This window comes from Cygnus olor, chromosome 1 (genome assembly GCF_009769625.2).
Source record: "Cygnus olor isolate bCygOlo1 chromosome 1, bCygOlo1.pri.v2, whole genome shotgun sequence".
Classification (NCBI taxonomy): Eukaryota; Metazoa; Chordata; class Aves; order Anseriformes; family Anatidae; genus Cygnus; species Cygnus olor.
The window spans coordinates 202,953,424-202,965,502 of NC_049169.1; the positions used below are offsets into that span (position 1 = coordinate 202,953,424).

The 12,079-nt window shown below is 40.0% G+C and overlaps 1 protein-coding gene across 1 annotated transcript in view; it reads right to left on the minus strand.

Moving 5' to 3' along the window:
* DLG2 (discs large MAGUK scaffold protein 2) overlaps positions 1 to 12,079 on the minus strand; it is a 1,015,643-nt gene that overhangs the window by 1,000,868 nt on the left and 2,696 nt on the right.

Consider the following 12,079-nt stretch of genomic DNA (forward strand, 5'->3'; position numbering starts at 1 on the left):
TGTATTCCCAACCAATTGCTGGGGACATGTAACTACCTCTATGCATGAGCTCAGCTTCTTTTGCCTTGAAAACCCCACTTAACATTGTACCTTTCACACAGCTCATAACAGTGCATCTGACCTTCTTGTGATGCCTCTGATTTTGTCTATATACAAGTTCTGGCTCCCCACTACTACATAATTAGTTAATAGCTTAGGATCTTATTCCACTCCTGCTGCCTCAGTCACCTGGGGCACAGTGCTGATGTCCCCTCCCTCATTCACCATTCCTTCCCCAAAGTGTACAGCTCTGATTTAAAACAAACAAACAAACAAAGCTACAAAAAAGTAGCATCCGTCTGGAACGCTGAATAGAGTTTTCATTTTCAACAAAATTATTACTTTGCAATTCATCAGGATGAAAAAAGCCTACTCCTGGTGGACCCCAAAACAGTCCCAAACCCTACGAACCAAGCAACCAGTAACAGAGCACAGCCTTAGTGTTAACTCCAAATCCTGGCTAAATTCCAGCTCAAGGAATTACCTTCCTGCCTAGTTTTCCTTTATAGCTTTCTTAACTCAATAACATGGCACGTCCGAAGAACACCAAGCACGGCCTCCAAGATGACGACCACCTTCAGCTCCCAGTTACACCCGCAGCAGGTGAGGACGGCCAGTACTTTCCTCCTCTTTGGACTGACAGCTGTGGAGCGTAAATCAGAGCTGACTGTCCGCACTGCAGCACACCAGTTAAATAAGAACAATACTCCTTGTCACGCTAATTAAACAAACGTTTCAGAAGCAGAATGCCCACACGTTCTTCTCTTCCAGGTTTTCATGGAGGACCTGATCGCTGTATGTATGGGATGACGATATCCACTGGAGCACACGGGCAATTTTTAGCAGCCAAAATAAGTCTAAGTGTATCATAAATACAACCAAGAAATCTTTATTCCATGGTTCCACAATGTTTCAGTGCTTATACCAAATCCACATTCATTCAAACAAGACCTCAAACCTTTTCAACAGGCATTTACCATTCCAAGTTGTGTTGATCCCAACTAGGTCCTTTGTCTGCTAACAAAATACCACTGAAAAATAAATATTAACGCTTCCTGATGAAATCTGATGGATATAGCTCTGTTTTTTCTTGCTGTTTCTTTGCATATTATATTTTTAAATTAACACATTCATCTGAAATGTTAAGGAAAGCTAAGCATAGCATTGCATGGAGTCCAGTTACACCGACCTTGACTCATACAGTTGAACCTATTGCCTTAGAGAGGCCCCTTGGACAAGAACCACTCAGATGATACCATCCTGCAGAAACTCACATATATCCTAGACAGTATGTGCATAACTGTTTTCTTTAAATAAATCATACTCAAAACATCTTAATAAAATAATAAGAAAAAAATCTTTAAGGATACAAGGGGATTTATGGTCCTACAATATCTTGTCCAAGACAGTATTGAATTAAGCTAACAATTTTTCAATTTATTATTCCATAATTTTTTTAACCGGTTCACAAATGTTTGAGGTTTATGTTACTGATCAGGAATAAGCAATTGCTACAATGAATCAGAGAGATATGTGACACTGGCAGAAAACTGTAGATCAGTAACTTTGCTTATTGGATTTCTTTGGAAAACTGTTTTCTCCCTCAAAAAAATCTAGTTTTATCACATTAAAATATATATATATATAATTTGTCTTTTACAGAATGAGTATCAATTTAATATAAGCTATTGATTTATATAAAAATCAAAAAAGGAAAATCCTTTCCTTGGAGTTAGATGAGATCATTAGAGATTAATCCACTCTTTATAGTATCCACACTTTATAAACACATTTTCATGGATGTCGATTTTTAAAGCTCCATAAATAGGCAGTCATACTATAGGGCTGAAACATCTGCTGGGCCAATGGTTATACATCTGATGAAAAATAAAAACGGCCAGGAAAGGGCAAGGGCAAGGGCAAGGGCAAGGGCAAGGGCAAGGGCAAGGGCAAGGGAAGAGAATAAATAAAGCATTGGTAATATAAAGCAAGTTACATGTGAATGAAGCATAGCTTCAACATAACTTACAGAGAAAAACAAGTTTTCCAGCAATACTGTCAACAAGAACTGAAGCCATACATACAAACAGGTATGGAGTGAGGTGTACCATACATCTGGAGATGAGCTTCTCACCAATAGAAAATTGTTTCTTAAAGCATTGCCCTTAAAATGTACGCCAATATGAAAGACTAAATGTCATAATTACATAGATTTAAAAGCAAGGAAGGAAATTCTGTAATTAATTTTCTTAATCATTTACTTTGATATTACAATGCAGAAATCAATTCTACCTCAGCTACGTCTCAGGGTCCATATCTGGGATCTGGATGTCACTTACAATACCAACCAGTAACTGAAAGCAGCAGGATTTCCTTGCCCTCCTGGTTTATTTCAGGGTCTTTACCTGCTTCTTGTTATTTGCAATTTCATTTCAGAATCACTGACAGTCCATATAGGCAAGGAGCTACTGAAAAATTTGAGCTTCAGTTTGTTCTCTAAAAGCGTAACAGGTGAGCACTCAGGTTTTGGACAAATTAGTTTGTTCGGGTGACTGAAATCTTAATGGAGTTTAGTACACCAAAACTGAGTTCCAAAACCGTGGGAACCTCTACAACTACAGGAAACAGTTTTCCTAAATATCTCCCGGATGTTATTCAAACCATTTATCCTTTCGATGAACTAAATAGACTGGGTCTGAAGACAGTTTAGGAATATCTATGATTTTCAATGATTAAATTGGAAAAGATTTGACTAACAAGATCAATTGAAACTATATGGGAAAGATAAAACTGATTCGAAACCAGTCACTGAGCTCCGTCCTCAGAATGGCTCAAACCAGAGAATGCTGAATGGTGAGGACACAAACCAAGAAACAGATGACTGGAGCACCATGTAATTCGGGCAGATGCAATTTATTTGTTATGTGCCTGTTTTCAAGACCTGATAGCTCCAGTAAAGCCACATAAGGTAACACTATATGCACCAGAGTACATAACTGGCCAACACCAACCTAATTATTTTAGAAACCTGCTGTGCTTGAACACCTGCAAGCCTCCCAAGAACTGCTGCTACCATCTGTGAAGGTTTGCTACAGCCACCAAACTCCTGCTACGAAAGAAGGCAGTTTAGAAAATGGAGAGGGAAAAATAAAGCAAATACGATGTCAAACTTAGCAGCAACTGGAAACTTCTGCCTCGCACATGCAAGAAATCACAGTCAGCTGGTTAACGGCAACCTTCACCAGCCCAAGGTAGTTTCAAGTGACCACTGACTCTCAGGGAACAACAGATTTGCTCAGAAGACAGTTTGTTGGCAAATTTAAGATCGTATTTGCTTATATTTCCTCCCATTGGCATCAGAATCAGTGAACTACAAAACTTTAGGGGTACAATGACGTGGGAAAATGTTGACTTTTCCCTTTCCAAAAAGGGATTGTTATTATTTCTGACTAGCAAAGTCTTTGGCATGGGTGAATTTTAAAGAAAAATATGCCAACGCATTTCAAGAGACTCTTTCCAGCATTTGGAGAACCAGAATTTGGAAAATGTAGGGCACCAAAGCCAGAAAAAGTATGAAGAATAGGGGAGGAAAAAAGCAGCAGCCAAAATAGATGTGAGAAATGTAATCAGAGCACCGGGAAAGAGAGCAAGGAAGTTTTTTTCAGTGAACTTCGATAACTTTAAAAAAAAAAAAGGATCTCCAAAATTACTTGGACTTTGGGGTTCAAACCTTACTTTAGATGACCACTGGTGGAACAGCCAGAGGTCTGAGCAAACACTGTTCCCTGCCCCTGTTATTTTAGGATCTCTTGATTTGATCCTGGGCTCTGGAAAACTCCAAATTTTGAAACGAGTTGTTGTAGATCAAAGGGAGGGGTCTGATCCAAGCCTAAGCCACCAACAACTCATTCACCTTTCTTAATCTTCACACAAGACAGCAAACACAGAGGAACAAATCCTGTTAGCACGCAGTGCTCTTGCATACAGAAGACCTGGGCTTCACAACTCCTACATGAGACTGCCCTGAAAAATCTGAAGTTTCTAAACTGGAGGTAAAAGCCAGTTAAATTTTTGAAAGAAGCATAGGAAATGGTATACTGAGACAGCTGAGAGAGAGACAAAATTGCAGGTTACAATGCTTCGAAAGCCTTGAGAATTACTAAAAGATGCCAATCATTTATATATATTTATTTATATTATATATATTTATATATACATAAATGAGGTGCAAAAGAGGGGCAGCAGAGGGCCAGCAGACAGGGAAAGTGTGGCCCTGTACAAACCAGAAATCTCTCAGCACCTCTGGCCCTTCATGTAGGGCTTTAATAAGCCCTCAGGGAAAGGCCCCGCATGGGTTACACAACCTCGAGGAAATGTAAGGCCTTATGGATGTGACAAATAATATGTAGGGGTGATGAGCACTCACAACAAACAAGCAGAAGGGTTAAAAATGACTGTTCCTGGGAGCGCGTATAACAAGTGAGCCCACCCTCTGTCCTGGTAGGAAAACCAAGTGGACAGAAACAGGAGGGTTAACCATTTAAGTCAAAGTGATTACCCCACAGGCTTATTTCTAGGCTCTGGGTAGCCAGGGGAGGCTGCCACAGGGCCTACGGAGATTAAACTTGAGTCGGTGACTCTTTCAAAGAATGAAATTTAAAGTTAAGGTTTCACCGAGTCACCCCACTAAGAAACCTCGTGCTCTCCATTAACTGCAAAAGGAAGCGTTGCCTCCTGAATCAACCGTAGCCTTTGTGAATTCCCCACACGGGCTGCCTTCCTGCAAAACAGATTTAGGAGCAGTTCAGTTGTGAAGGACTTGTTCAGACCTTGATGCTGTTAGCAGACCAGAAACGGGGCAGATATTCTGTGAGAAGAACTGCTATGCAAGTACAACCACAAGTTTTACAGGACAGGGCAACGCTGTGTGCTCAGTTCCAACCCCTAGGACTTTTGTACATGGTTTACATTTCCAAAGCCTCTTATTCCCTCTTCTGGAATTATATTTATCATAAAGCAGTCTCCAAAGCCTGAGTGAGAACCTGTGAATGCCACAGAGCAGACTGGTGGATGAAGCCAGACAGAAGTACTGTCAGCTTTACAACACGCACACACAAATGGCCAGGGAAGCAATGATAAGAACACTTGGGTTCCTTTTTTTGGCATGTTTGTTAGGAATCAGATGTTTTGTCCAATTTACTATACAGAAAACTGGGTCTTTATGAAAAAAATCCGTTTTCCATGATAATTAGCTGCAATGTCAGTTTGTTGTCAGAGTGTCTTCACACTTGGTTTTACAACACGTAACCGTACATCTGTTCTGTTAAAACGCTACCTTTACTTTGCTTTCTTTGAGTTTTAAATATACTCCTTAAAACTTGACTAAATGTACTTACCCAAGGAACAAGATAACTATATAAAGACCAGTTAGTGCCTGGCTCAGCATAAAACCATGGGAAACTTTTCTCCAGCGTTCAGCAGAAAGCATCCTGCAACCAAAGCTGCGTTCCTGGTGCCCCCCAGCCCAGCTGGGCTGGTGGGGATATCGGACCCCTGCAATCCCACGGGTACCCTTCCTCTACTCACCTCTTCCTGTAAATACTATTAACTCTCAAAAACAAATAACAAAAAATCACTCAATATTTAGTGTATGATCTGTTCATCTTATGTATCACTTTACTGTAATAAGATCCCCTTGCTCCTTATCAGTGGCTCATTGTGGGACCTTTTTTTCTTCCCACTAGATCACTTCTTTTCAGGGATCACAGAAGGGTTTAGCAACTGCTGGTATCAGCTACTAATCCCACAGGGGCCAATCCTTTTTCCTAGAGAGCTCTTTTTTTCCCAGCCACATTGAAGGTAAAGCGAGGACTGTTTGTTAGTGATCTTTTCTCACATTTCTTGTCCTGGCTTCATGGATTGTTTGGGTTTCAGATACACAAGCAGATTCTGAGGCCCTGAAGCTCCTTCTAGAATCAGAGAAACCCTGCAAGTGTAATTAGCTTCACCTGAACTTCTTGTTTCTGCCTTTCAAGTGTCACAACGTTAAAATCTAGGTGTAAAAATCAGCAATGCAAATAGGAAGACAGAATGAAAATGAAGCCACTCGCCCCCAAAATGATGTAGCACCAAATGAAAACCTCTTGTTTATGCAGCGGAATAAGGGCATCTTGACAGAGCTTAGCAGTCACAAAAATATGAAAGAGCCCTGCTTTGAAGAACAGCTGTGTCATACACAAAAATCTAGCTGTACAAATGTAGCTGTATGCCGTACACAAGGCTAGTGGAACTTGGTGGATAATTGTAAGAGTAAAAAACAGGAGTTATACACTTATTACAGCTGTTGTATAAGTTTTTGCTTTAAAAGATTCAAATTTAAAAATAACATAAATGTGAAAATTGGAACAAGGCAGGCAGCTAACAAAAAGGCATCTGTTCTGGAATAAATCACTTCCAAACTCATACAAAACGAGCACTGTTTCGCATGAAAGAAAACAATGTGGAATTACGAAAATTCAGATCTAATCCAGTAACACTGACATCTTTCTGGAGATGCAATAAATAAATAAATAAATAAATAAATAAAAGAAATGGAATGAGATCCAGTCTTCTTTATTTATTACCAAAACACACATTATGATCTTACATTTTCCCAGAACCTCTTTGGATTTTTTCATTTAAGAACCTTTGTATTAGACTGGAGTCTCTCAGTTGATAAAACAAAAAAAAAAAAAAAAAAGAATTCTACATTTTGGATGTTAAACAATTGAATCTATACACCTGCAAAGTTTGGTTTGAGGTTTATTTGTGGTGGCTTTACTTTATTAAAAGCACAGCTCAGCAGGCATTCATCCCCAAGATGGTGTTGCTGGAGAGCACAACACCTAGGACTGAACTGGAAGGTGACGAATTACTGCTCTGCAGGGTAGCGACATATGCCATACAGCTAGGAGAGAGAGGAATGTGAAGCACAAAACGCTGGTTTGTTTGTAGAACCCAAATTGTCCATATTCTCTCCTCCCCAGAAGGAAGGAGAGAATGACTCACCTTCACTCACCTTTCTGACAAATGTGTTTTGAAGGAAGCATTTACCTCTTCTTCCCCAAAGTGAAGACAGACTTAAGGACTAAACTATCTTGGTGAAGAAAGTTTGATGCCAACAAAAGCTCCTCTGAAAAGCAGCCATTAAAAAGCAAACAGTTCCTTCACATATTTTGTGTGTTGGTTACTTCTGTCATCACCCATCAGGCCAAGGGAGCCCCACTGGCTATTTCTGGGATGAATAAGGCAAGAGAAAACGTGATCTTTATTTTTATAAACATACTGTTTGGCACAAAATCCTCAGTAAATACAAGATACCATAGTGAAACAGACCATAAATACTTGTAAGAAGCAAGAACCTGATATGGCCCGATCAAAATAAGCAAAACTGAGTAAGGCAGTTAATTCTCAAAATGAGAATTTCACCAATTTTCAGCAAAATGCTGAAGCAGGGGCTGCAAAATCACCTTTTAGCACCCTGGGCTACCAGTTACAAATTCAGCTTTTTCTCTGTGGTCACCCTCTGACATCTAACTTGGCCATCTGGAACAAAATCAGAAGGAAGGAAGGGAGGCTGAGAAGGGAAAAAAAAATGCTTATCATGCAAGATTCCGTTACTTCCACTGAGTGCAATATGTGTTTAACAGGAATGGGAGGAGAGGATGCACAGCTGCCTCTTGTCTCTATCAACAGCATGGCTGATTCCAGTTCTAGCGACTAACAGTACAACAATTTGTAACACTTTTTCCTGACAAAAATAACAAATAGTGTTAATTTATAGCACTAACGGAACACACAACATCAGGTCTCATAAAGATCTCAGGCAAGGGGATGTTTTTTCCCCCTACACGTTAAAGGAGAGGCTGAGATATCACCCACCTGAGCCCAGTGAGAGTGGCTACCCTGTGTTCCCGAAGCCGATGGGGAGACAGGAGGACAAGTGCCAAGAAGAAAATTTAGACCTCAGGTGGGTCAAAATGCCCTCTCTGGAGGTAAGTCTCTCTGCTGACTAAAGCAGCCCCCTGGGCTAACAAGGTGTGCATCCCGTGGACGTGAGGCAACTAAAATGGGCAGGATCTGTTGTAAGAAAATCTGACAAATAGCAGAATGACGGTAGAATGCAAAAAAGCCCATAAAATTCACTACTTCCAATCCAGAGGCATCTTAACTTTGCAGCCTGCGCTTATACAACAAAGACTTGTTCTATATTGTGTCTGCTCCTACAGTCCTCTTGTGTGCAAAATGTGTCGCTGCTTCTCACAGAGGGAACACCCTGTGGCTGGAAAAAGATTACTGCCAGGGAAGAGGCTACATCCTTCAGTCATAGCTCTGTGGTGGAAGTTGGGAACGTTTAGACAGCGATTTTCTGCCACTCGTTCAATTCTTGGGGAACAAAAATTGTGCTTTTCGTAGTCTGTAAGCCTAGCCTACAAGTTTGCACTGCTGTTGATTCACTGTAAAAACTGTGAGGTAGTTTGACAAAACTTGGAGTGAAAAACGTCGCTTTTTAGCCATGTGCTTATTTGAGAGAATTTATTCACCAACTGAGGTGACAAAAAGCTTGTAATACTTACTAGAATGAAACGGGAAACACAAATCTACTTCAATACCTACTGGATTTCCTGCTTAGTAGGCTGTCAGGAGACTGCAACTACATTCACCAACATTTCTGAGCACCAAAAGTTACAGCCCTAAATTGAAATTTTGTTATTTAAAAAGAAGTTCAGGGCACAAAGAACTGCAGTGCATTAACAGGAGCTAACTTTGTCTGGCTCTCTATAAACTTTGCTTTTAGAATTCCTGCCCAATTGTTTTAGACCCCTTCCTTTCAACAAACCAGCCACATAAAATTTGTATTACCACTGCATAATCTAGCATTTCCTCAAGCATAGCTGTCACATTCTCCTAAAAGGCACAGACCACATGGGATCAGATCAATGTTTTTTAATTCTTCTTGTTGATTGGTTTAATAAAATATGTCCTTGAAAGCGTTTCTTTATATAAGAGGTATGATGAAAAAAAAAATCTATGTAAAACAGAACCAGCGCGCCTTCATAAATTGACTACAAAGCAGAGAGAGTCAAAATATTCCTGGCAGCCCACAGGGTGCATCTGGCTCAAGATATGGTTCCTTTCAGTCTCAGAGCTGGAAAATGGGGTGAGGGCAGTATAAACCCCACTATTTAAGCATCTCCTACCGCCTAGACACAGCCAGAAGTGTAAAGGTGTTGGCAGGGTTAGCACTCGTGCAGCCAGGTATCCAGGTGTGGGGGCTCCTGCCACAGCCATGTGGATGGCAAGCAGGGCTCAGATCTGGAATCTGGTCTCTAGCACAGAGGAGCGTGGATCTAATTAGTTTTTTCTGTCACTGTGAAAGACATGAATGAGTTGCAGCAACATTTCATGCTCTTCAATATTTCGTGCATGAATCCAAAATAAATGCAATTACAAATCTAAATATAGTCCCTTACTGTTAACAGAAATCAAGTGGGGTATCTCTGGGAGGAAAGGAGAGAAGAAATATAAAAATATACGAAAAGCTGACTTCACTTACTAAGATTCTTCTGTATGGTAGTACTACTTCATTTTAAAGTGAAGATTTCCTCAAGAAGTTCCATAAATTTGTTTGGAATAGTTGTACTCAAACACACCCTAGTTTATTTGTGAAAGTAAAGCATAAATTAAGAGAAAATTATTTAATTCTCAAATTTGTGCATACCACATTGTCTCCAAATGGCACTATCCAACAAGGAACTTTGTAGCTAAACTCAAATGCCTAGTTTGATATAAAATTCAGTGTACTTAAAACAAGTGAAAGATGAGCAATCAAAAGCCAAAGAGAACAGCTGTTTGTTTCATCACGTAACAGCAGTAAAAGTACCCACACAGTTCTCATCCCAGATCTAAATGGAGCCCATTCAACACCTGCAGGGTACTTCCCTCTCCCTTTCCAGCCTTGTTTTTTTCCTCTCTTGAGACAGAAAGCAAGTGTGCCAACTCTGTCCATATTCTTGGGAATGTGGAGCCTTATTTCCCTCCCCAAAAAACTGAGAAAAGAAAATCATGTCACTCCAACACATCAGCCAAAGGCCTGGCATACCAACACAAACACGATGAGAACCAGCAGCACGCCTTTTTCTCCACATCCATAAAGAACTGGTGCTCCCTCTAAGTTATATGGTTTTTACTATTAAACTATTTTTCCTGCCTAAGAAGGCCTAGACTTTTAAAAGCAAGATGGCAGACAATGCATTAAGCATTAAGGTGGAGTACGAATTATGTCCAAAGCTACGTGAAATCTGTAGACCAGTGCTGGATGGGAGAGCTCTTTCAAAACTGAATCCTCAAAACACATTCACTGTTCTTTAGCAGGACCCACCACTGGTCCATGCTAAGGAATGCAGAGTTTGGTAACACCTTCCAGGGATAAATACCAGGATATTTAAAAAATAATAGTCTCAGTACCGAGTTTAGGGGAATATTTTGATCAAAATCCAAAAGAGCAACACGTAGAGAAGAGCTGAAATGGAGGGCGATAATCCTGTTCTTACCGATGCTATTGAAACGCACCATTTTGTACGGCGCAGAAGCGAGCGCCCCACCAAGATTTCCACAGATGGCACGGGTAGGGAGGACAGAAGACATGAACTCCCAAACTCCCAAGTACATAAGACCAGAAAGGGAAAACAAATCATTAACAGAAGCATGAAACCAGTTAGAGCCAAAGTGCTGTCACAAACATAAAGCAAACACACGGAAAAAAGAAGAAAAAGAAAACCCACAGGGAAAAAAAACATCAATCTCCTTTGGTCACTGGAATATTATGGATTACTTATAACAAAAGCAGATTTTTTTTTAACTGATAGCGTGTTTCAAGTTGTCAGCAGGCTTTTAATTACATTCAGAAAGTTGGAGTCTATTGCATGGAGTAGACGAATTAAGCCATCCAAAATAATAATAAAGTTGCTGATTCGCTAACATTTGTAAGCCTGCAATTCATATGCTTAAATACATTTTTAGCAGTATCTTCTTAATACCCAAATACATTCACACTGGCAACTTCAGCACACTGACTGATGGGATAATTTAAAGTATTTCAAGGAGGATATTTGGGTCTCTTGAGATTATATTTAAAATTTGGCAAAATAGAAGGAGAAATTAAAGCCTCGACGTACATTAAGACAGAACTAGACTGTCTGGAAACAAACAGGAACTCCACCGATTTTTAAGGCCAGAAGGGACCGCTGTGATTGCCCATCTAACTTCCTGAACAAAGGACCTCGTAGGATTTCACCCCCAAAATCCTGCAAGTATTCTGAACCTGAAACACAGCCAAACATGCTGCACAGAAGCATCCTTAGGGTCATTCACCTAATTCAGAGTTAACAGTTAAAGTCTAAAAAGACTGTCTTAATTTTCCTTCCGTAAACAGGTAAAGCATGCAAGCCTCACAGTGCATTAGGGTATGTGTTAGAGCACAGCAACGTGAATTATTAAGTGTGATGTTCCTCCATACACGATCTGTTTGCTACTACACACAAGTGTAAGTAATTACGTGAATGACAATGATTCATTAAAACATTTCAGGTTTCAAATTTGGTCTCTACACTGTCATCTGTCAAAATACAATCACAAAATCCCATTCGTTGTTTTTGGTTTGAAAGCATTTCTAGCAATCTGTGTGGTTTTATTATTATTATTTACACAGTAAATGGTAACTCATAACCAACACCGAAGGGATATTGCCTACCAGGAAAAGAATGAAAAGTCCCACTGACTGTATCCCCATTTGTGTTGTGAAACATTCACTTTTTGTTCCTTCCCCCACGCTTTGGTATCAGACCCAGGGATGTGTCAAATCCTAGGACATCTGGAGAGATGAGCTGAACATAAAAGGTTCACTTGCCATTTATTCTATGAGCATTTTCTGAAACTTTAAATACGTGCCATGTTTACCAGACATAACCCAAGGTCTACAAGTGTTTTCAGGGTAAGAATT